Raw genomic sequence first — 25,883 nt, 5'->3', positions numbered from 1 at the left:
ACTCCACTGACTGGTTCTTCTGTTCGATTGGACAACACGAGTTAGCCTTTGCACTCCAAGTGAATCACTGACCCAATTGTAACAAATGACCCAAATGTCCCTGGTTTTCCCTCATTTTATCACTTTTGGTTAGTGCTGACCACTACAGGTGGAGAACATCCCACAAGAATTAGTTTAGCAATCACAAAATAATTCATGTTTTTCACTTACTGTGTAGTGGTCGTAATGTTATGGCTGATCAGTAAACGTGTGTTAATGCTGACTAAAATTTTTTCACTGACAAATTTTTTCTCTTCAACATCAGATCGTCTTTCATGAATGGAATCCATAAAGTCAATCCATCCTGCTTTTTAAGTGCAAATAGCAGCATAATTGTGTTCAACCAAATGTTTACAGTGAATGTTTTCACAGGCCAGTGACAAACTAATTTGCTGTATATCTGTAACTATTTTCCACTCAGAGCCTTCTCTTGTGTTTAAGTATCTGACAAAGAGAAGCTTCAACGGAGAAATATGCGCAGTATTGGTCACAAGAGGGCATGTCATGCGATAAAACAAGCAAGTTGCTAATGACTTTTTCAGGAACTAATTTTCTGCTTTGTGGCACAGCCCATAAAACAAGGTTATCCTCCCCCATCAAGGGATGAATAGAGATTTAACTGTCTTTTCTGTTTATTGTCTCGCAGCAACATTTACGCATTGCTTATGCCACAAATTAAATGCTGTCTCTAGTGTTTTGTCACTTTTGTTTAATCCATCGAGAGCAATGGTAAAGTTGCTGATGATTCCGCATGTTGACAAGTACGTATATTGTAGATGTTTAACGAGAGCCTGTGTGAACTAACATTTCCCTTCCAAGATCTTGCATATTACTCACACTCTCTGTTTTTACAAACAATCAAAAGTCATCGTGGCAACAGCAGAAACCAACTTGACAGTAATGCTGAATTTAGCTTTAAAATGCTGAACCCTCACTATTTTGGAGGCCAACCCATGCTCTGTAATTCTCCCACCTACTAGCACTCCTGTATCTCTGATCCGAACCCCTGGGTTTAGGTACATGATGGCCCGGGTCAAGCAAATTATAACATTATTTTGATATAAATTGAAAGTAGCGGTTTTGCAAATGTGGGTTTAAAACATAATCCAACTGTGTGTATGTGTTTGTGCAGACCACTCAATTAGCAAAATGTCCACTGACATGGCATTATAAAAGAGGTTCTGGTGATCTTGAGTTTTTGCATAGACATTATTTAGAAAAGCTGGCCAGAGGGGCGTTTACAGCATTCTCTCAAACTATTACCCCACTGATGAATGACTGCAGCACCATGACTTAATTATGACTGCACAGGAAATACTGTCCATCCCTAATAATGACTCTGATGGCCATCGATAAAAAGGCCTGATAAACGCAGACTTCCGGAGCATGGCTGGATAAATACAGCCCTGGTAATGAGACCCAAGCTGCCGAGGCTGACAGCTCTGCTCTATATCATATGCTGCTCTGGTGTTGTGAGGTGGCAGTGGAGGAGGGGAGGTGGGGGGGCTTTCATGGGGAGGCTTCGAAAGCGCCGCTCTTTCATTCACGGCTAACTCTCAGACACAGTGGTCCTGATTTGAGATATTGGAAAGACAGAAAAAAGAATTTCTATTTTGAGTCATCGGGTTCTGTCAGAATTGCTCTCCAGTGCTCTGGATTCTATCAAATGCATGCATATAGTCGACTTAGATAACACCTATTTAATTGGGCTTTATTATAGTTTTAAACAGTTAGAAAAATCCGTTTAAGCCAAAGTTCAACGATTAATATGTGGCGGAACATCTGTTTTACCATCTGTTGACTCATGTCCACAGACACAGTAACATCACAGAGGAACACAGTATCACAGCAATTTCTGAAATAATAACGAAACATCTGTTGCATCTTTTTAAAATGTAAATGAGTTAAGTAAAGAGTATGTAGTCTGAATGCCGGCCAAACCTTTTTCACGTTTCAAGTTTTACTTCGTTTTTTTCAATCAGTTACTGTTTTGTACATTACAAACAATTTGATTAACTTTCCTCTTAAAAATACGAGATTAAAGGGTGATAGGGAACTCAATTGTTTAGCAGGGTATCCCATGTACAAACGTTATTTTATGCAGCCAGCATGGGTTTGTGTCATGAACATGGGGTTTGGCGCCATGTTTTTAGTTTTGTGTTTTATCATGTTTTAGTTTCTCATGCCTTGGTGTTTAGTCTTTAGTTTTCTAGCTCATGTTTAGTTTTAGTTTTGCCCAAAGTTTCTCTTTCCTCAGTCACCATGTTCAGGTCATTAGTTTCACTCACGTCACCTGCACTCATTCTCATCAGCTGCACTCATTCACTCATCAGTCCCCACAGTACTAAGTTAAGTTAAATCTTTTGTTTTTCCAAGTCAAGTTCTTTTTTTTTTTCATGATCATGTTTTGTTTTCGTGGTTTCGTTTTTGTCATCCGGCTCAGCCACGCCTTATGTTAACCTTGTTCTGTTTTTGATTAATAAATCAAGTCTTGTTTTTGAAGTCCGCATCCGTGTCCTTACGCCTCGCAAAACCCACGCAACATAACAGTTTGAGTCGCCTTTGCAGCATTTCATTTTCCTCTCTGCTCCCCTTTAATGACAAGCAACAACCACATAAAGGCCACACCTCCCCCACACACTCTCACATACAAAAACACAAGAAACTGTAACAATTGTTCATCTCATGGCATTTTATTTAAATAGCACAATCCTTTCGCATATAATCTATGCCCATATTAAGCTTTTTATGTCTCATTTTACACTGTTAAAACATAACCCAAATAATTAGGGTTGGGGTACTGTCCAGGGCAGGGTGTCAAACTATCACAATAATATGCAATGTGGAAGTTGCAGCATGAAATGGTTAGATGTTAAAGGATTGGGGGAAAAGTACGGGCAAGGGGTTCATTCTCTCAGTCTATTTACATTAAATGATACACTAAACAAAAATGTGCACATTTGACATCATTGCTGTGCAATAACTACACATTTTCATGAGAGCATGGAGGATGGAAAACTTGCATTAATTGAGACACTAATGGGTTTTCACAACAAAGTGTAATTTTCTGGGTTTTTGGCTGCTGAGTGCCATCCTCTCAGCTAAACATACACAAAATGCTGGACACATGAACCAGGCATCCCACTGACATACTTTACTTTGAAAGTTGTGCTTTATGGCACAAAATAAAGGAAAAAGAAACAGATTTTGTGTTCAGCCGCATGAATGCTGCCTTTAGTGGCTTGTGACCATGTCACGTTTTTTGTCCTGACACCATGATGTCCTTCCCTCACTCACAGCACTTCCTGTCAGAGTAATTAATTAATCCACAATTACATTTTTTATTCCAGCTATCGAAGCAAATAGATGCTTTCTCTTTCCACAGTGCAGTCATTAGCGAGCTTAGCTCAGAGCTCGACATCATACAGCGCCGTGCCTTTTTTTCAGCACGAAAACATTGTGAAACTTTTTAATCTCCCCCTGAATATACAGAAACAACAGAGTGGAAGACAGTAAACATCTTGGATTGGACTCAACTATGTTATGCTCTCAGTGCTTGGGAGGAGGTGCGTTTTCTACTAGCTAACTTCACTGGAAAAAATCTAAATCTTACCAAGTATATTTTTCATTGAGTATCTAATTACACTTGATATAAGACACAATTGCCTAAAAAGTACCATATCAGCCAGATATAGGGACTTTATCTCAAACTATGAAAATCTTGCTACAGTAGAAAGACACAATCAAAAAAATCTGAAAATAATCAGCAAGCAGCTAAACAAAAGAACAAAAAAATAGCTCAATAAGATTAACTAACGCACTTGAATAAACTAAGAATTATAACATAGTTGGATGTACACAGAGTGCAAAGCTACGCAAAAAGAATTTGAGCTGCAGGAGCAGAATTAATAATGAAAAAGATTTCATTTTAGTCACATTGGTCGTTGTTCTTTGAGATCAGTTTGACCCTTATATGAAATAAATGTATCAAAAAAATGTGTCTTAATCCTAATAATCAGATTTCGAAAAAAGAGAACTGTAATTAGATTTTAGTTATAATTTTGCAGCTGTAAGAGAACAGGACAGACAACAATCAGATGGGACCCAAGAAGATCTGCAAAAGGTGCAGAAGAGGAGGGTCAGATAAGAGTGTCAGCAGCATGATTCAGAATTTTACCGTCATCAGTGTCAAGGATCAAATTACTTCTAAGTGTTTTATTCCTGCTTCTGACAATAAAAGTGATAACAAAGTTATATGAGACAGACTGCTTTATAATTTGTAAAGTCAGCTTGTGCAAATGACTGGTACAGCAGATCTTATAATCATTGTACTCTTAAATAGCTTAAAAATCTATCAATCTCACTGGAAAAAATCTAAATTTTACCAAGTATATTTGTCTCATTGAGTATCTCATTACAGTTGATATAAGACACAATTGCCTAACAAGTACTATTTCAGCCAGATATAGGGACTTGTTTTAATACAATACATCTTGAATATCTTGTTAAGTGAAAAAGTCTTGAAAACAAATTGTTTTGAGTCACGTATCATATGAAACAAGCTTTTTTTTCATTTGAAGAGGTTTTCAAGCTAATTTCAAAATCACTTTTAACTCAAAAGTCCTAAATATAACATCTTATTTCAAGAAATCTTGACAAGCCGATTTTCACTAGTTCCATTGGCAGATTTTTTTTGCTTATTAAAAGCAAAAACATCTCGTATTTGTTGTTTTTTTACTTATTTTTGGAGGAGCATTTTTTCCAGTGTTGAGCGACAGTGGGTTCCAAAAACTTCCTGTTTACTTAGACATATTTCTCTGTTGAATCGCTATTTTTTTTTTTCTTCTGATAGATCAACTCAGTCTTTTTCCACTCTTCTGTTGGTCCACTAGCAGTATCATTCACACATTTTCTCTAATTAGCGTCTGGTCCAGAACATTAATTGATTTTCTTAAGCTGTAGATCTTCCTAAATCCCTCTCACTATAATTAAGGCTTATATCAGGATAATGGAAAAATGGTGGATCAGAGGTTGAATTACTTGCAGACATGAGCATATAACTCAGGTATTAAGTGTGAAGTTGTGTCTTTGATGAAAAAAAAAACATGAAATAAACAAAAGCTGCCTGACAGGGAGAGAGATGTTTCCCATACATTCAAGCTGTCAGGATTTTATGAATACAGCTAATTTCTTGAGGCTTTTTAACCACCTGACACGCAATCACACACCCACCCATCACACACACACAAGTAAAAATCATTTTAACTGTTTTCATTTCCCCCTTATAATTTACATACAAGGCGCACACTCCTCAACTTCCCATGACTGAACATTTTACGCCTTCACTGGCGAAATTGTTTTGTTTTAATCTTTCTAAACACTGGCATTAGAAACACAAAATAAGATCACATCTCCTCAGCTTCTCCGAGCAAAATAATAAACCATTTGATGTGGTTCCTTCCTCTCGAAAAGTTTTATCTGTTTTCAGGTAACAATTGTTAAAGATGGCATATAAGGTGGTTGTACTGTTAACACACATACTAATACCTACAAACAGAGGTTTAAATTAAAGATTGAAATATACAAATTATTATGTTTTTATAATAGTTTATTATGATAATGATTAATCACTTCTTATATAATTAAAGTTCCTCCTTAAAAACAATCAAACCTGAACCTTGACACCTTTATTTCAAAAGTGCAACTCGTCTTATTGACAGTTTTAGGCACAAAAAATACCTTTTGTGACCATGATGCTCCTGCTGATAGTTGTGGGTTCCTAAACCTAAACAAGTAGATTTAATACCATAACTTAAGGAGAAAACTGTGCTGGCTGGAACCCACCCAAACGGTGAGTGGAAGAGCAGGTTAAAAATGAGAAAGCAACAAGCAACGGGAAAAGGGAAAAACACATTTTATTCCTTCTCACTTGCTAATAAGTAAATACTCTAGAAGGATGCTTGTAGTTGCTATCACCCTCTGATATTGCCACAACCAGTGATTCGTGCACCAGCGCTAAATTACACCTTGGACATATTTCAGACACTTAAGTTGTTTTTAGAGTACAGCAGTAATTTAAAATCTGGGAATGAGAAAGAATTGCAAATAATGTAAAATGGATTGCACTAAAAATGTTTGCACAAACTTTGTTGATACTCATTGCATGGTTCTGGTGGTCTCCTGAGTTCTCCCATAGTGCCACCGTAAGGTTGATATCTGAATTTTTTTCAGTTAATAAATGGAGGTTGCCATGAAACCTGTCATTTTTCCATCAGCGTCAGGTGTACTTAATACTTTGTGCTGACAAGCAAATGTAAGCTTAAAGTGCTGATGGATGGATCGAGACCAGTGAATCACATTTGTAGAAAATTACACGTGGCTCTTGAAGATTGGTGCAGCCACAGTTGAAATGGGAGATTTTACCATAGTGGTTGCAGCACACAACATTCGCGCTCGAAAGCAAACTGATTATACAAAGCTAACCTCATATTTAGGTGGGCTGACAAGAGAGTGGCTTCAGTTTTGTCACCTAATTCGAGGCGAGAGTCAATTACAAATTCTTTTCATGGAACTCAGCCACTATACATGTCATCAATCTTAAATAGAACAAGAACGCATACCGAATTTTCACTGTTCTTTATTGCTGGCATTCATTTTAGTGACGCGCAATTTTGGCTGCAGTGGTCAGTCACCCTACAACATCTTTTTTATGCTCTTTCAAAGAAGGAAAACTTCGTAGCGGTGCTATGTGATCCATAAAAACCCAGTCAGCCATAGAAAAATTTAATCCAAGATTATAGTAAATGTGGGAAGTGAAATCATTATAAATACACTTTCCTTGGGGAATAAATTATGACAGACTGAGAGAACTTTCCCACAAAGTCGCACCTCTGAAATAAGCATTGGAGCTGCCAAATAGAGTTTGGGTAGTGTTTATTTATTTCTTCATTTCTTATTTGTGTATACGTTTATTTTTACATTGTCTGTGTTGTGTCACATTGTGAGACCAGTTTTGGATTTTAAACCCACTGAAAGTTGGACAACGCATCTAATTAGGGAAATTATATATGTCTTCTTTTAAAACTGCCACGGCATTTAGCTTCGGCTGAAATATTTCATATTTTTCTCGTTTTGGTGTTGACGAAGGTAGTCCAGCTTGTTAGCTGGGGCTTAAAAAATAAAGCGTCTTGATTGTCAAAACAACATTTGCATCACAAAATCGTTCATCCAGAAAAAGTCAGACCTCACAATCGCTTGCCGCTATTTTCTCTCCCTTCATATCACTGCGTTCAGCCACCTGCCGATAGCCGCACCTGTTACGGTGTTTACTGCTCAGAAGCAGGGGAGTGCTCAGTCTGCACTTCGGTCTGCACGGTTTACACAGCCCGAAGGTAGAGAGAAAATAGCGCCAAGCGATTGTGAGGTCTGGCTTTTTCTGGATGAACGATTTTGTGATGCAAATGTTGTTTTGAGAAGCAAAACGCTTTATTTTTTCAACCCCAGCCAACTAGCCGGACTACCTTCATCAACACCAAAACGAGGCTGGAACTCGGCTCACAGGACGCAGCAGGGGGTAAGAAAATGTTCATAAATGATATTGCTGATATGGGATGTCATACAGCTTCATGGCAAAAGAAGCGAACTATCCCTTTAACATCTCAACAATTAAATGGATATACCATGTCTCTCCGCACAGAATGTGAAGAAAGATGTGTCAGAGCTTTTAAGCTGAACCTCACTGAGACCACTGGCTTAGATATCTTGCTGATATACTGCACTTCTTAGCACTGACAGGCTGTGTGAGTATGCAAATGCCTGTGGTACAGAGTTGGCACACACCACGCCTTTGCGACAGTCCATGTCTGCAGCATGGAAGCAGTGAATAAAGCCAGATTCACGTGCATAAATAGGATCAGTTTATCGATTAAGCTGAAGGATGCAGAAAGGGTTATGGACCTGTTTGACCTCCTGCTCCTGGATCCCTTTTCAATATCAGTGGCTAATATTGATCATTTTGGACAGTATGGCTAATCACAAAGGATTATTATTCTATTCTACACAGGACAATATGAATGGGAGTGTTCTCCCTCATAAGGAGGGGAAATGAAAAATTAGCCAATGAAATGTATAAAAAAACTTACATGTTCCTTATTCACTGTCATGCCAATAATACAGGATGTTGTAGGCTTACTGCACCTGTGTATTTCTCTATAACTTCATTTGTCATAGTTTTCTTTGAAAATTCAGTGCTTTATACTTAAAATAAAAGTCAGAATATGCATGTAATTTAGTACGAATACCACAGCTCTTTCTTCAACTTACCAGATGTAAATTTTGCTCTTGGTTCTGTGGGTGGTCTCCAAGTTTTCTCAAAAACCCAAGCAAGAGCAAGTTGCTCGAATGACGCCTGCTGGGAGTGGTGAATCCCTGGAATATAAATTATACAGAGCACATGTAGAGATTGTTGTGGTTAAAAAAAGACATTTGCAAACAAGTTTCTTGTTGAGTTCTTATGGAGGAAGTTTTGGCCTAATTATCATGACACAACAAAAAGAAGGCTTCCATCAGGTAGATCAGACCAGTGGAGCAGATGTGGGAGAAAATAACAACGGCAAGCTGGTCACTTGAGGTTTTTTTTCCACCAAATGCTAAAAACACTTTATCACAATCTTGAACTGGAAAGCTTTATTCTATGTATACGAGCTGCCAGTACTTAGCTGGAAACAACACACATTGTGATGAAATATTTAGATGGACATGAAGATGGGTCGTCACCGATTTGACACATTTGGTACATGCTGTAGGAGGGTCTATTTTAGGGATAAACCAATTAGTTGTTAAATCTAACCACAGTTTTTAATGCCTAAACCTAACCAGCTGATTTAGTGTATGAAAACCTAACCAAATAGCAAATGACTGATTGGGAGTTTGCCCAATCAGTCACGTGTTTTGTGGACTAGGAGAATTCTTTCAATCGAGTCCCTTGTGATGTCCTGTGGAAGTTGCTCCAGAAATATTGGGTAACTCTTGTTATGGGCCATTCAGTCACTCTATAACCAGAGGGAGAACTTGTTTCACATTGGCAGCAGTAAGTCAAACACCTTTACGGAGCATTCCCTTTGTCAGCGATTGCATTCATAACTTACAGAATTCCTAAGCACAGCCAAGGGCTGCAAGGTTTCCTGTTCGGTTGGCTCAGGACTGCGTCTTTAGTTTTTGCAGATGATGTGGTCCTGTTTGCTTCATCGAGTAGACAACTCCAGCTGGCCTTGGGCCCGAGTGTGAAGCAGCTGGGATGAGAACTGGCACTTCCAAATCTGAGGCAATGGTCCATGTTGGAAAAAGGTTCATTGCTCACTCCAGGTTGGGGGTGAGTCACTGCCCCAAGTGGAGGCAGTTTAGTATATCTTGGAGGAAAGTACAACGTCAGGCAGTGAGTGTGAGTCCCCAAACATAAATTAAGGTCTGTTTCCATATTTGAAGGCATCTTGGGTGGTGTTTTCTCCCGACTGTGTCCGGCCAACCTGCTCGGACAGCCAAACAAGAAACAACATTATCACACAACAAAAACATTTTCTATTTTTGCTAACGGACACAAGTGGTGTATTTTTTCATTCTACAGGTCAAGACTGTCAAAGTAAGATATTCTTGATGGAGGTTTGGCTCATGTCTCTAACACCATAGTATTTCTGGGAGGGGGTGGGAGTCACCTGGCACGCCAAAACAGGAAATATTTCAGTGTTTATATTAACATCAAACTTTTAAAAACTTTAAACAAATAGTTTTTATTGCCCTAACCAATTACTTTAATCCCTACGACTATCCCATCATTTCAAATGCATAAACCAAAGCAACTAAAAGCAGGATTAAAGAGCAACTGAAAATAAAAAACACTGGTTAGCTTTCCCGAGACTGTGTTCGTCCATCAAATACACTATTTCCTTCATCAAGATGCAACCAATAGTTTTTTTTTTAATCAATTGTGAGGAGAACAATCCACCTTGCTTCTCTCAAGCACCTGTTGCTTGGAGCAGCATACAAAATGGTAATTTTTATCTGTTGAAGACGTCGCTGCTGGAGCAGATGATCTTATTAATGGTGTCATTTCCATAGTTTCATAGGTTTTGATCTCCTCAAAAGTAATTAGTTATCAGGGCAAACTTGCTTATGAGAGCTTAGAAAGTCCTGAGCTGGTGGCATAAAAAACTGAGTAATGGCCCCGTATTAGTTCCGTTTGCTCTCTTTGAGCTCAGTCTCTCCAGAACATGTGACATGAGAGGAACTTGCAGCCATGAAGATTAAAATGTGTAACCTCTAATCTTGTATGTTTTAGTAACCCTAAGGGTGTATTTTGTAACATGTAAATCTAACCTTGTATCAGCTGTAACATTAACCAATCTATTCTTAACTGCCAACCCCAACTATTATGAATGAGAGCGTCGTAGAAAAGTGAAAGGGCTGTCCAAAACATTCGGCAGAATGGGTGTGAAAGTCGACTTTCCAGTGTGGGAGTTGTGGGACTAACACCTCTAACCACCATTGCTTTATCCTTTTAAGTGTGTCTGGCCAAATGTCAGATGTCACAAACATGTACATCGTCTTGAGCACAGTTTGGAAATCAAGCATCAGCATCATCACAGGCAGAATGTTGAATATTCATTTCATTCCATAGTGAGACATACTCTGTCTCTGTAAGGCAAGGCAAGGCAACTTTATTTGTACAGCACAATTCAACAACAAGGCGATTCAAAGTGCTTTACAGATACATTAAAACAGTAGAAATAAAAAGCATGATTTAAATTTTAAATAAAAAAGAAAGAAAGAAGAACAAATGATAAAATCAGAAGTTAAAATGTGATTAAGTTTTGAAACTCAAGCTTCAGATTTGGAGCTTTATTCAAATGCACCTGAAAATAGGTGTGTCTTCAACCTGGACTTAAATACACTGAGTGTTTCAGCTGATCTGAGGCTTTCTGGGAGTTTGTTCCAGACATGTGGAATAAGTGAAGAAAACATGGTCATTGTACAATGTTTTTGACAACTTTTAGTAAAACTGCAATGCTTTGCACTGTGAACAACCATAGCCAGGCTATTGTGTCTCTCAGATTGTTCTACTCCTCAGCCCTAACCGAGGCTAACTCAGTAAAAATTGCATGAGAAAATATACAAGACTTTACACACGTGCACCTTTACACACGACCCATACAAAGCTAAAACTTCTCCCACATACAATATGCACCAGAAACTCAGCCAACATGTGGCATGGGTGCCTAAATCAGTTGTGCTTGGGCTACAGGGCCTGATATGACCATTTTACTTGGTGCCCACTTGGGTCAACTAAATATGAGGCCAAAGTGGCCATTTTGGCTCCCTATGTGTCATAGTTGAAACATACAATGGGAAATGAGTGCATGGACCCAAAATGGGCAACACAGTGGGACACCATTTAGGTTCAACAAGTCGATTAGTCATGGGCAGACACAAAAAGTAAGGTTAACAAAATGTATTTTCCACTGCATGCTAACCCATTCAATGTGTAAAGACCTGTTAATAAACGAGGGTGTGTCCCCACATAAAACAGCTTACAGAGGAGCACACTCTCATCATCATAATTGATGTCTTTTTTTTTTAGATTTTAAATGAGCTTTTTGTCGTGCTTTTCAAAGAGATCAACGCTTATTTGCCACAGCACAACCACACAGCCGACAGGTAGGCTTATTTGGTCCACCAACATCTCCGACTGCTCGGATATCCCAGCCGCAGCAGCAGGAGGAGGAGGAAGAGAGGGAGGAGATGAGGAAGGAGAAGTGGTAGCAGCAGGAGGGGGTGGGAGTCTGTTCCGCTTGGATAGCTGGAGCAGTCAGGAGGCTGCTAGGGAGGGAAGACAGACAAGACAGCTCTCCCGCTTTCTTTCCCCTTCTCAGGCGTTCCTCTCTGGCCGCGTGTGCGTGCGTCCCGCTCCAGCACCGCTTGAGGGCGGGAGGGAGGAAGAGTTGACGCATCGGAGTGAGTGAGCAACACCGACGCTTCACTTTCCGATGTGCGACCTGCGAGACGCCACGTCGTCAGCGACTTGTGCTACTGACACTACAGAGACGCGCAGAGCCACAGAGAGAGGCAGGGATGGACGTCGCGTAGTGGCACCGCGCAGCGCAGCCCTTGAGTGTAGAGGCGCACCACAGAGAGCAGCAGCAGCATCTTTTGGCGCACAAGTCAGCAGGACAGGCTGGTTTTCTTTCTTTTCTTTCTTTCTTTTCTTGGCCGGGACCGTCGCCTCGACCCAACAGTGATGTCTCTGTGCACAAATCTGTTTAGTGGCAAAATACGGATTATTCTGTGGCTGTGAAATCCTCGGAGACATAATTGCAACACAGGACAGGTAAGATTATTATGATCATCATTCTTCTTATTATTATTGTTGAAGGTTCTGTTCCGCACAACTTCAGCATCTTCTGAGGGCGCATCAGCCGTCAGTGGCCGCTTACAAACAAATCCATCTGAGCTCACGACCGAACTTTTTTTTTTCTCAGATCACATTAAAACCCCCCCTCGGCTGTGTAAGAGAGGCAGCAGGCGGGATTGCCTTCTCTGAATTTCACCCCGCGCCGATCCCATTTGCCCGCGCCTACTTAGTTGTGGGACTATCATGGTGGACGCAAAGTAATCTGCGAGCGTCGCTCCGATCGGATCAGTGCAGATGTTTGGTAATCCTCTGCCGCCGACCCTCCATCCCTTCCGTAATCCCTGCGGATTGTGTTGATTATGCCGCCGCTGCTGACCACCAACCGCGGCCACGAGAATCCGTCTGAGTCCCAAATGTGAGGAGATTAGGAAACCATAATAACTTGGCAAATATATTTAAGATTCGCTCTTGAATGGTGGAAGGTGCGCACAGATTTTGGATGGAAACTTCAAGCTTTGTCATGTGATGTTGTTTATGTTGGTGAGTTAATGTTGCCTTATGATGGAGATCAGGATGAATCAGCCTTCATGTCGCTGTATCACCGTTCTAATAGTGCGGATCAGTGCATCTGTCAGTCACAACATAAGCTGGGCAGCCTGTGTTGGGTCTAGAGTCTAATGGTCAGAAAATGCCATGTAAGCCAACTTTAATATGTTTAATAGATATCAGCATCTGTGCTGTTTCAACACATCAGACAAGCCAAAACATTCAAGTGAAAGTGATTACAGTAAAGTCTGTTTTTTCCAACTGCACAGACATGAATATACTGTATAAGCCTATTGTGTAGAGGCTAAAATAAGTCAGAGTAAATGCAAGAGTGTCAGTGTGTTGATGTACTGTATGTCGGCCTGCATGTGACTCCTGCGAGTGATCTGTTCCACAGCCTTGTCATCTGCCTTGACAGGAGCTGAACTTACTCTGAAGGGTTGCGCAAGAGAAGAGGAGAACCTTTTCATCCTGCCAGGATTCACTGGTGGGGATTATTCCTCTGCTCGTTTTTAATTTGTGAAAATGAGAGAACATGTCCTCAAAAGCCTGAAATGAAAGAAGACAGATTGTTCTGGGATTAAGTTAAAAAAAAAAAAAAGAAGAAGAGACTGGCTCCACAGACAAAGATACATAATCATGATACAACAAACACACATTTAGAGCAAGCGTAGTTGAGTTGACCTGTTGGTTTTTGTTGCTTTTTTTTTTTGAGCAACATGGAATCCAGAGGCTGCCCAGAGAACAACCCTTTCATGGTTGGGCACTTGCTGTAAGCCAACAAGCCCGTCAGGAGTGACGAAGCACAGAAGTGACATTGAAAATACCACGGGGTAGGTGCATTTAGAGGCGCGGCATAAAAATTTCATTGCATGGTTTCTACAGGAAGTAGCCTTTCGAAGAAATGTGCCACCAAGGTCATTTTTATTTCATGTCTCTTCAGGAAAGCCCGTCGAATGAACTGACGATGATGAGAGTGTGCGTTTGGTAAAAAGTGTCTGAATGGGTCTGAGGTGCATGTGGGATCTTTTACTGTGCCGCTCTGTGAAGCTTTTAGTCCCCACACTGAGTTGTTTTGTCATGGCAAAACCTGTAACCAGTGAGATTACAGCCACATGAGCAATCTACATTAGTCATGATGCTGTGGTCTTACCAGAGGTTATTAAATTGGATGCAATAGCAGGTTGAGAGATAGGAGAGATAAGTCTACATTTTCAGCTCCCCGATGGATCAGTGTGCATGAACGTAACTGTAAGTGAAGCAAGACTTGGCTTCAAAGTTCTCAAAAGCTGCCTTCCCCCAAATGTTTCTATGTTTGACCATTATTTCAAAGCTGTGTCTGTCTGTAAGCCCTCGCCACAGAATACATATATCTAATTTGTATATACAGGCTCTGTTGCTTGACGAAATTCACATTGGAGATAAAATGATGAGCTTGTTATTCAGTCTGCAGAAGATCACTAAACTATTCAATATATGAATTCTTGTACAAGAATCTTTCATTTTTAGCTGGCAAAAATATTGAACAAACATGCATCTTTTTCTTTTTCTTGCCCATGGTATGAGTTATCTTGCTTTTGGACTGTTAATCAGGCAGAATTAGCTATTTAATTCTATCGGTCCTGCCTGTGGGAATCTAATGTCTGATATTTTGCTCTGAAAATGATGAAACACTCAAAAACATTCATAGAATACATATCAATTCATTATTTGTTCAGTAAACATCAGAAAAAAGGAAGAAAAAAAATCAAACTACAGAAATTTGTATCTTTGTATGCTTTGCCAATAGTCTAAAAGCAACCAAAAGCAGTCACATGATATATTGGAACAATTGAAGGATATGCATTTCTTTTGTCTAAAAATTCACAAACAATTTACCAAAAATTAGAAAAAAGCTCTTCATTATTGACTCCCAGTCGATTAATTAACTAATCTTCACATTTCTGTTTGCTACTAATGGGCCTGTGTGAGAGATTATGATGGGCATTTTTTGCTTTATTTCTGCCAAATACAATAAACAGCTGAGAAAAAAATCTGCATATTCAACAAGATAAGAAAATATTCACAAGGAGCAGTTCTAACAAGCTAAATTTAACAAATAAAATAAAAAATGAAATAACTCTGTGCACAGGGGTGGATCCAAGGGATGGCCGAGGGGGGCCATGGCCTCCGACCTCAATCAATCATTCGAACTTTATTTGGATAGTACTTTTCATTTAAAGAAAAACAAAAAACTGAATTCTGTTAACAAAGTGTAAAAGCAAAGCAAAGAAAAAAAACAATAGAAAAAAAGAAGCCTTTAAGACAATACTTTCCAACGTGCCACACCCTGAGCTCCAACTTTCCTCCAATCCAAAGCACTGAAGAGTTTTTTTTTTGTATTTCTTTTTTAATTCTACATGAACAAGGAAGCAAACAAAATCATAGTATAAAGGTAAAAGGAAGAAAAGGAACTCAGTAAACCCCATCATATTTTCAAACTTGTTGATTTACAATGACACTAGAGGCAAATAAAATATAGTAAAAATGGTTCACATCTGAGATCCTAAAAGGGTACCATTGTTCAATAAACATAGATAAAATTAAATTTAATTCAGTTATGTTTAAATTTTAAATTCACTGGCGACACTACAGAATACAATCAACGTATCAACCGAACGATGAAATGACGATCCATTTCTAAACAAAGGAAACGGAAATCGATCAGAGACCGGGTGAAAGTGCAGTAAAATGGGAAGTAAAAGCAGCTAGAATTATGAAGTCATTGGTAAATAGGCAGTTAACTTAAATTAAACTCACAAATGTATATCTGTAGTGATTTTTTTATGCTCTTGAATTGTAAAATGCTGTTATCTACAATACAGAAGGCTTAACATTGCACACTACTGCATGAAGAAAAAAAAAATCATTATTCCCGACAGGTGTGTGCCATGCAGGACATTTTGCTCTGCTGCCCCAATGAAAGTGGTCCCACTTTGCCCCCCCCCCAAAAAAAAATTCTGGTTGTGCACACTTTCCTTTGTGGGTGTGGAACCGCTGCTGTTGTGTTTTCTTTCACACAGAGAACAGCCAGTGTAATACGTGAAATGGAAACACATTTGCAACCTTTCGCTAATGAGGCTCAAATCACCATTTTTACAAACAAATAAAGATTACTTGTTCTGCATGGCTGCTTTTGTTTTTTTTTCTGTTTTTCTTTTTTTTTTTAGTGCACTGTGGATTTTCACAGTAACCAGCACTGAGATTTTCCACAGCAACGTAACAGAGAAGGAAGCTACAGGCTCCGATACCACTTAACAAGAGAGCAGCTTGGCTTTATGTACAGCATTCATTACTTGTTTGAATCCGGTGCAATGGAGCTGTTTGACAAGCTGAGCTGTGCGTGGTGAAGTAATCTTGTCCGTCAAGCGGCTTACTGGAAATGTATGTGTTTATTCCTCAGCTAAACTCTAAAAGTGGTGCGATGGTTGTGATTGGGATGCATTCCAGGAGCAGATACAGAGAAGATGAATTCTGTTTTAACCGTGTGAAAGTGACTGAGATTTATAGAATCCGCAAGGAGGGACATTAAAAGTGAAGCAGGAAACTCACAACAACACCGGCCCGTTTAAAAAAAAAAAAAAGAGAGAGAGAGAGAGAAAAAATAGCTAGATAAAAGGCTCCTTGAAAAAATAAATTCCCAACAAACAGATGATTTCCTGTCAAACGCGAAGGGGATTTCAGTGAAACTAATCTTTCAACTGTTTTGTTTTTTCATGCAATATCTTTCCTCTGCTACTGATGAAGAGTTTCTACATAATTTAGTCAAAGGGAGCTCACAAAAAAGTGTAATCTGCATAAATGTTGTCATTGTAAGAAACGAGTGTGTGCTCACCACTGTGTCATTGGAGCCCTCGACTGTCAAGAATACGAACACACGAGTATAAAGCAGAGCTCCTCTGCGGTTGTCTCATCGCGTTGCTCCTTTCTAATATTGAGATAAACACAAAAGCATCTTTATCTAGATGAGACAACTCCCTTTCCTGCTTTATTTATCCCTTATGAATGCTACTGTAAATGCCCTGTTTGTAACCCACTCATATTAGAATCGTTTTCCTGCTTCGGAAATGCTTTATGATGCTTTGTTACATGGAGGCTTTTGGTTTCAAGGCGCTGCGCTCCTTTGGGGTATCCTCACAGACAGTCTGAGCCAGCGATGTTTCCTAATTCAAACAATGTTGCACACTGCCTCTCCCCGGGAATGGCTTTAATTGAGTGCTTAATAAGAGCAACACCACACAACCAACTTGGGGAGGGAGGTGGTGGTGGTGGTTGGGTGGGGGGGGGGGGGGGTGGGATCTGAGTACTGGGACTGCTGCATTATTAAATGCTCTTATATAAGGCCTGAAAACATCTTCCTCTTTCTAAGTGATTTCAGAACAAGGCCAGTTTCCTCTTGATGATGCCGTACACCTTTTCAAATGCAGGTTGTTGTTGTTGTTGTTTTTCTTTAACTGAAAACCCACAAGAGCGCATTTTCAGAGGTGCATTGTGCTCCGCTGGGTGTGGCTTCTGTGTGAGCGACATCTGTCCTCCATGACTTAGTACAACACAAACACTTGTTTGGCTGAATCAAGATTAAAAGGCTGAACAGAGCATATGAAAATATAAGATTCATCCTAGGAGAACAGGGCTTTGAGTTTGACTCCAAAACTGGAGTGTCATGTCAAACCATACTTAATGATAATACAAAAAGATGACGGAAAAGGAAATCGTTATGAAAAACGAGGAGTATGATGAAGTAGAGATCATATCCAATAACAAAAAAGGGGATGAATGCAAGTAACAGTGAAACTATTAAAATGGTCCTCTTTCTCTTTTGGGAATCAATAATGTCACTTTCACATTTAAGTTGATTTAAGATAATTTAATTTGAGATAGTTTAGGTTGCGCTGAGTTCAGCTGAACTGAATTCTGTTTGAGGATGAAGTCTTATGTAGCTCAGCAGGGACCTTCGGAAGGTTTCAGCTTGGTTCAGCCATTAGACTTTCCCAAACTAAGGTGAAATCGCAAGTGAAAGAGGCTTCTGAGCTGAGTTTACATATGCAACATAGATAGATAGATGGATAGATGGATAGATACTTTATTGATCCCAAAGGAAATTCAAGCATCCAGTAGCAAGACATAATAAAGCAACAAAAATGTTTATTCAACTATAAACACTTTAAAAACAATCTAAGAATTAAAAAATGTAAAAAACCATTTAAAAACAGTTTAAAAATATAAAGTGACCAGTGAAGTAAGAATTAGCTAGTTTTAGCTAATAGATGAGGAGGGTCTACTCAAGCATCCCATGTCTTTATTTTCTTCAAATAATAATTTGTGTGATATACATAGGCCACAAAAAAAAATCTAATTCAGTTGTTTGTATTCGACGTTGTATCAGAAAGTGTTATTTTCAGTTGTTATGGCTAATTAGCGTTCTATAGCACTTTATAGTAATTATTCACAGGAAATACTAATCCTCATAATTGCTTAGTTTCAGGCTCTGACATTAATGAAATTTTAGGAATCAAAACTAGCTGATTAGTCTACAAAATGATGGTTTGGGCTAAAAAATCAAGAGATTTAACACACTAGTTGTTTACATGATCACATTTATCTGAGACATAAATGGGTCGTAATATCTGCTTGACTGATGACCTTTATTTTTAGCAGGGCAGCATCAGCATAGCATAACAAGTTTCTTTCACACTCAGAAAAAAAAAGCATGTTATTTAATCTGCATCTTTAAAAGCAGATCTTGAACATGAATTCTGATATAAGCCTGTTTGTGAATACTTTCTAATGCTTGAATGCGGAAACAATGATGTCTCCGGTCGTTACCATTGCTTTCTTCTTGCTGCTGATTTAAAGACTTTATCTTATTTTGTATTCCGAGGGGAAACATTCTGTAATGAGTATTTTCACGTCGGTAGAAGGAAGAACATCGGGTTCATTTGAAATCAGCTCGGGGAGAAGTGCAGATGTTGTAGGTATTAAAAATTTAATGTTTTTTTTTTTTCACACAATGAAATTATCAGGCATTCCAGAAAGCCTCTGTTTGTTTATCAGACCGTTTCAGACTTGTGTGGTTCAGATAAATGAGATTCTGTAGTCATTGTATCAAAGTACAATTAGCAGGTTCATCCATTCAAACCGAGGACAGGAAGAAAATAATGAGTAATAACAAAAAAGCCTGTGTGGCTTTCCTGTTGAACATGTATGTGTTAATATAGTTATATATATATATATATATATATATATATATATATATATATATATATATATATATATATATATGTATATAAAATTGTACCTTTGCAGCAAGAGCTAAATGTAACATATTTTGTAATTAAAGCAGACAGAGTGTGGAAATAGAAAGAAGCTGCTAAGATTATTACATTCTGTTATATTTCGTCTTTCTGCTTTGCGATAGATCCAAAATTAGTGAAGAAAATGTTTAGATAATCAAGGTAATGTCATACAGTTTTTAATCATAAAGTAAAGAAAAAGAAAACAAACAGTGGAAATTATCTTGGTAACAAAGGAGAATGGAAAAGAATTGTTGAAACTCGAGAGGGGACTTGAGTGATGGGCACTAAACTTCTAATACTGAAAACGATCTCTCTTTGTTCCCTGGACATCTTTATCTAAACAAACAAAAGCCGTGGAGTACAGCTCCATGTTGTGAACGTGGTTAAATTTGGCGTGTCATTTGTTTAACCTTGGCTCTCAGAGGTGGCTAGCAGATGCTGAGATGAGCTGCAGAACTATTGTATATTTAATATCTTCTGCCATAGGAATTAATGTTTCAGGACGAAGTTATGAAGGCAGTTAGAATGCACGCAAGAAGCTAACATTGGAGCTCTGAACTGAATATTAATTAAACTTTTTTCTTTTTTCTCTTCTTTTGATGATCTGGAGAGGAAGCAAGGTCCCTCTGAAATATTTTTGCAAAGGCTTTTTGATCAATTATTCAGTATTCATGTCATTCTTTAGACTGTAAACATTAGTTACTGACCGATTTCTGCAGCTTTAAATCAGGGTTGAAATAAACAAGTGCAATTCAAAGAGTAAAGGGCGAACTGTGACTGTGGATCTCACATCTTGCATATCCAAGTCGATTGGCAATTTTCTTTGGTATGGTCTGCTGGGGCAGCAGCATTTCAGCTGTGGACGAGAAGAAACTGAACAAAGTGATGAAGAAGGCCACTCCTGTCCTGGGATGCCCCCTGGACACGGTGGAGGTGGTGAGTGACAGGAGGATGACAACAAAGTTCCCATTCATGAGGATTCGTCAGGGAATTGTTTTTGAATTGGCTCTATATGAATGAATTGGATTATTTTATAAATAATTATGATTACAATGAATTGAATTCCAATTGGCTTGAATTGGACTTTATTATTTAAGTGCCTTGAGATGACATTTGTTGTATTTTGCGCTATATAAATAAAAATTAATTGAATTGAACGACCTCCACCCTCTGAGTCACTGACCAGCTCCTTCAGTGATAGGCTCTTTCACCCTAAGTGGGAGAAGGAGAGGCATCGCAAATCCTTTGTCCCCTCCCCAGTCAGACTTTACAGCGATACATACTGTTTATTCATACTGTTAACACTCATACTGTTAACACTCATACTGTTTATGTGCAAACCATACACTTTGCTCTATTTTTGTCCATACAAACTGCTTAGAATAATAAAGGTTTATCTTATCTTATCTTCTGACTGGACTCCCCCAAAAGAGTCTCAAACAGCTGCAGCTCATTCAGAACGCTGCAGCCCGAGTTTTAACCAGAACTAAGAGATCAGATCACATCACCCCAGTTCTCAAGTCTTTACATCGGCTCCCGGTCAGATACAGAATAGATTTTAAAGTTCTGCTACTCGTCTACAAATCACGGAATGGTTTAGGTCCAGAATACATGAATGACATGCTAACAGAGTATAAACCCAGCAGAGCTCTGAGATCTACTGACTCAGGTCAGATAGTGGAGCCCAGAGTTCAAACTGGACCCGGTGAAGCAGCTTTTAGCTGTTATGCTGCTCACAACTGGAACAAACTACCAGCAGAACTGAAATCAGCCCCAACTGTAAGCACTTTTAAATCCAGGTTAAAAACATTTCTCTTTCGGTGTGCTTATGGTTGAGTTTACATTTTTCTTTTTCCCCTCTTCTTTGATTGCTTTTAACTGTGTTTTATTGTACACTTGTTCTTTTAAATGCCTTGTCTTTATGTAAAGCACATTGAGTTGCCAGTGGTATGAAATGCGCTACATGAATAAAGATGCCTTGCCTTGCCTTAAGTTTTAAACTTAATGTAAGATGGTGGTAAGATGCCTTTCCTGAGTGCGGCCAAAGTTCTCTGTGAAGAGACAAAAGTTTGATCTTTTACTGTTGGAAGAAGAGCAAAGATTTTCACTAAATGCCTACCCTGTGGTGTCGAACTGCTCCGATGTTGACAAGTGCTGATTTTCTTAAATCTGGTGTCGGCAGTGGGACTTGTTCAGACCTCGTATCGTACAGGTTTTACTTTCAACACAGCTGCCGTGTGAGCTGCCGCAGTCACATGACCGAACAGGCAAACAGCAGAGGTGGGTTCATCTAACATATCATCAGCTGATGGAGCCCAGTGGGTCACATTATTTAATAAATAAATGACAGTGTCGATCGCACTTTCCTCCTCAGTGGTTTTACCTGCAATTATTGGCTGCAGCGTCAGTTCTTATTTTTTACCTCACATGAAGGAGGAAAGTGTTTGAGCGCTAACTGTAGCTTCTGCTCTCGGTCTGAACACATATCAACTGATCCCATCCGCCGCCATTTTGTCCGACTCAGTGCTTCCTCTTCGTTAGTTGGACAATGTATGAATTTGGATTTTGTCTTTATTCAAAATGGCATCTTGTTAAATGAAAACTGTTACTCCAGAAAGACTTGCAGATGAGATACTTTAATGTCATTGTTAATATATGGAAAAATTCTGACTGATGTCTCAGTCTGATGCCACAGACGTGCGCTGAAAATAAAGCGGCATTTAAGTGTAAATATGTCAGATGAACAACTCTAGTTCTCAAAATGTCCAGACGCTGTATAAAGTGTAGATAAAAACAGAAAGCAATGATTTGCAAATCTCCAAAACCAATTCTTTATTCACACTAGATTATAGAAAACGTAACAAATGTTGAAATTGAGACATTTTCCCGGTTCATGAAAAATATTAGCTCATTGTAAATTTTGATGGCAGCGACACGTCTGCAAATAGTTAGGACGGGGGCAACAAAAGGCGGGAAAAATAAGTGGTAGTAAAAAGAAAGGAATTTGTTGCAGCTAATTGGATTGAAGGGATAGTTCACCTCTTTTGGCATGAAGCTGTATGACATCCCATATTAGCAATATCATTTATGAACATTGACTTACCCCCCGCTACGTCCTGTGAGCCGAGTTCCAGCCGAGTTTTGGCGTCCACGAAGGTAGTCCGGCTCAGGGCTGGACTGGGACCAAAAAGTGGCCGGGGCATTTTTTGGCCATGGCGGCCCACCATGAATATTTATACGATCACATAAGTAATCTCATTACTTTCTGTAAAAAATGCAATTAAATCCTAACACAAATGTATTCATTTAAATAAATCTCCTCACCTTACAAAAGCAGTTTTTTCATTAAATCGCTCTTTTCTGCCACTTTGTCAATCACTGTGTCAGTATCAAGGGACACAAGAACATCTTTCTCAGTGGCCATCAACATAAAGGCTTCCAGCTGGCAGAAAGGCAACTCCTCAGTCTGTGTTTGATGTAGCGGGGGGTTGAAAATGACAGAGGCAGGAATATTAATTTCTCCGGTTACCTACCAATCCATTTCAGCAAAGCAATGTTTCACTAATATTACATGGGCAACTGTAACCTGTAACACCTGCAAAAAATATAGTTATAACATGCTAAAATAACACTGAACACTTTGGTGTCTACATGAGAGTGTCATAAACATTAATGACACACTTGATATCTATGACTGATGTCATTGGGTATTTGCAATATCTGCACACCAGTCAACTTTACATAAGCCTACAAAATGGAATGGCACTAGATACGTTATAGCCTTTCCTACATTAATGATGGTTTAAGTACTGTAATGCTAATGACAGGTGCATGCCACTTTTACATCTTCAAATAAAGTAAATCTACTCATAGTATTAGTTGAAAATAAAGACTCTGAATGATCTCTGTGACAGAAATGCGCACGCGCAGACACACACACACAACAGTCGGTGACCACCTCCTAACCAACAAGGTTGTGCAAAAAAACAGGCTAGTTTTTTTATTCGTGTTCCAGCCTGACTGGATACAATAAGTAATAATTTCAGCATGATCAATTCCCCCCATACTGATGTAGTGAAGATGTCTATAAATAGCTCATTTAAGTCTCCACACACACGGAGAGCCCTCAGTCCTCCCATTAAAAAAACATGTTGTCATTCTGCTAACATTTCGCCTAACATTAGCCTACTTCTTACCGGGCTGGCTATTCTGACCTCCTCAATCTGTCCCTGGATCACGTCTGTCTCCTCCTTCTCCTCTGAATCCACCTCGATAGCTTCTTCCTCTGTGTTTGGCCTACACTGTTCTACACTCGTGCACTGGGGGCTGCTGAGGATGTTGACGGCCCTGGCCCTGCACTTGACGGCCCTGCACTTGATGGCCCTGCACCCGGTGCTGTGGTCGTGGTGGAAGCACTTGCAAACATGTCAGTAAGCTTCGCACATTTTGCTGCTTGTAGGCTTTTTAGCCTTTTATCTCGCAGCTTCTGTGCACCACCCTTTCGTTTCTGTTGTTTATCCATTTCGGTTTTTGACTGTTCTCTCCTAGTCCGTTCAGCTCAAATGATAGTATTGATGACCTGTGTCAACGGTGAGGGGAGGGGCGGGCCAATCAGGTGCTGAGAGATTTCATTGGACTAGCCCCGTCAACATGAAATCGTGGGCCGCCCACCGGTCACTTTTTTTTTTTTTTTACATTAATCAAAAAAAAAAAAAATACATCACCGGCCCTCGAGGGGCGTCGGCCCACCGGGAAAATGCCCGGTATGCCAGACTGTCAGTCCAGCCCTGGTCCGGCTAGTTGGCTGGGGCTACAAAAATAAAGCGTCTTGCTTCTCAAAACAATATGCGTTCAAAAGAGTAATACATTTACATCACAAAATCATTCTCCAGGAAAAAGTCAAACCTCACAATCGCTTGGCGCTATTTTCTCTCCCTTCGTATCAATGTGTCAAGCCACCTAGCGATAGCTGCGCCTGTTACGGTGTTTGCTGCTCGGAAGCAGGGGACTGCTCGGTCTGCTCTTCGGTCTGCACAGTTTACATTGGACGCATTGATATCAAAACGAGGCTGGAACTCGGCTCACAGGACGCATCGGGGGGTAAGTCAATGTTCATAAATGATGTTGCTAATATGGGATGTCACACAGCTTCATATCAAAAGAGGCGAACTATCCCTTTAAATGGGAACCAGTCTGTAGCATGACTGTGCTTATGAATAGGACCAGAGAGAGGTAGAGTCTCGCAGAAATAAAGATGAGGAGAGGCAGGTGATCCCTACAGTTGATAGATTACTCAAATTCCAGAAGAACACAAACATTAGTTTGCTTTTCTTGCACCAGTTTATATGTCACAGATGTACGACTGCTGGCCAAAGACATTAACATTTGAGATGTTAATGAACATACAACTTATTCGTTTCCCCCAATATCACACTTTTTGAGCATTCCTGAATGCAACAACACTAGTGTATAAATGTATTCAATTTCCTTTCGTGATGTTCGAGCGTTTGTGATTGCTTTCCCCAGAACTGCTCAGAAGCAACACTTTTATGTTTTGTGCCATTTTCACACCGTGAAGCGGATTTCATTCAAAACCTTTTCTGTTTTGTTTGACTTGAAGTACTTCACAGTTTTACTCCAGGTGCGGTGGGCTGATGTGATTGTAACACAGCAGGCAGCCTATAGCTATTGCATGTCAGAGCACATGAGTACCATTCAAAGGTTGCTGCATCCTTTACATGTCCAAGAAAGATTCTTGAAGATAAACCTGTGGTTCTATTTGGCTCTGCGCCCTGATATCATAGAGGAACAAATCTCTTAGGACCAGTGCAGTACATTAGTCAAACGTGTTATCACCTCCCAACCTAATTGAATCCGAGATGTGATTCTGCTCTGCCTCCGCGCAGACATTTTTTCCTATTGGAACAAGCATTTGTAACAGATCGATTCTGGACTGTTTTCTGCATCACCAAATTTTGGAGCAGCTTTTCAGTGGGCTGTTTTTAATAGAAAGCTGTTTTCATGGGTTATACTTCTTCTGTGGCAATAGAACAGCTGTAACTGAAAGCCACTAGCTTTTATGGACAAAATATCTTCTCTTCACTTTTTTCATGTAGAATCTTGTATTTTTCTGCATATCACATCACATGGGCAGAACAACCTTACAGCTACTGTGTATGTACAAAAAGGCGTTGGGGAACGATTCATCCTCATTCGTTCTCATTCCATAAGCTGTTGACTGTATGACATGTAAAAATCTATCAATCTTACAATTTTACAGTGATTTTTTTTTTTTACTCACTATAGAAACTGATTATTCACTTCCCTTAAGCCCTAAAGTGTCATCAATCATTTCCCTTTCGCAAACGGAGCTACACTAGATTAGATCTTTGATATTTGATGCTTGATTTGTTTCTGAATCCAACTGCAAATTATGGCAGGGAATTGGGAATATCAGCATAATAAGTCATATTAAGTCTTATTAATATTAGTAGTATATCTTCAGTGTTTGTGGCAGTAGTGCTTTACTAATCTTGCAAAACAAAAACTTACCTTATTTG

The 25,883-nt window shown here is 39.4% G+C and overlaps 1 protein-coding gene across 1 annotated transcript in view; it reads left to right on the top strand.

Moving 5' to 3' along the window:
* Positions 1-11,898: 11,898 nt before the first annotated feature.
* The window catches only part of cntn4 (contactin 4), a 201,273-nt gene continuing 187,288 nt past the window's right edge, over positions 11,899-25,883 (top strand). The window contains exon 1 of the mRNA XM_075460236.1: positions 11,899-12,418. The gene's annotated coding sequence lies outside the window, so the exon portion shown is untranslated. The remainder of the gene's footprint in view (positions 12,419-25,883) is intronic.

The sequence above is a fragment of the Odontesthes bonariensis genome, chromosome 3 (genome assembly GCF_027942865.1).
Source record: "Odontesthes bonariensis isolate fOdoBon6 chromosome 3, fOdoBon6.hap1, whole genome shotgun sequence".
Classification (NCBI taxonomy): Eukaryota; Metazoa; Chordata; class Actinopteri; order Atheriniformes; family Atherinopsidae; genus Odontesthes; species Odontesthes bonariensis.
Note: the sequence above shows the minus strand (reverse complement) of the source record. Positions and strands in the feature narration are given on the sequence as shown.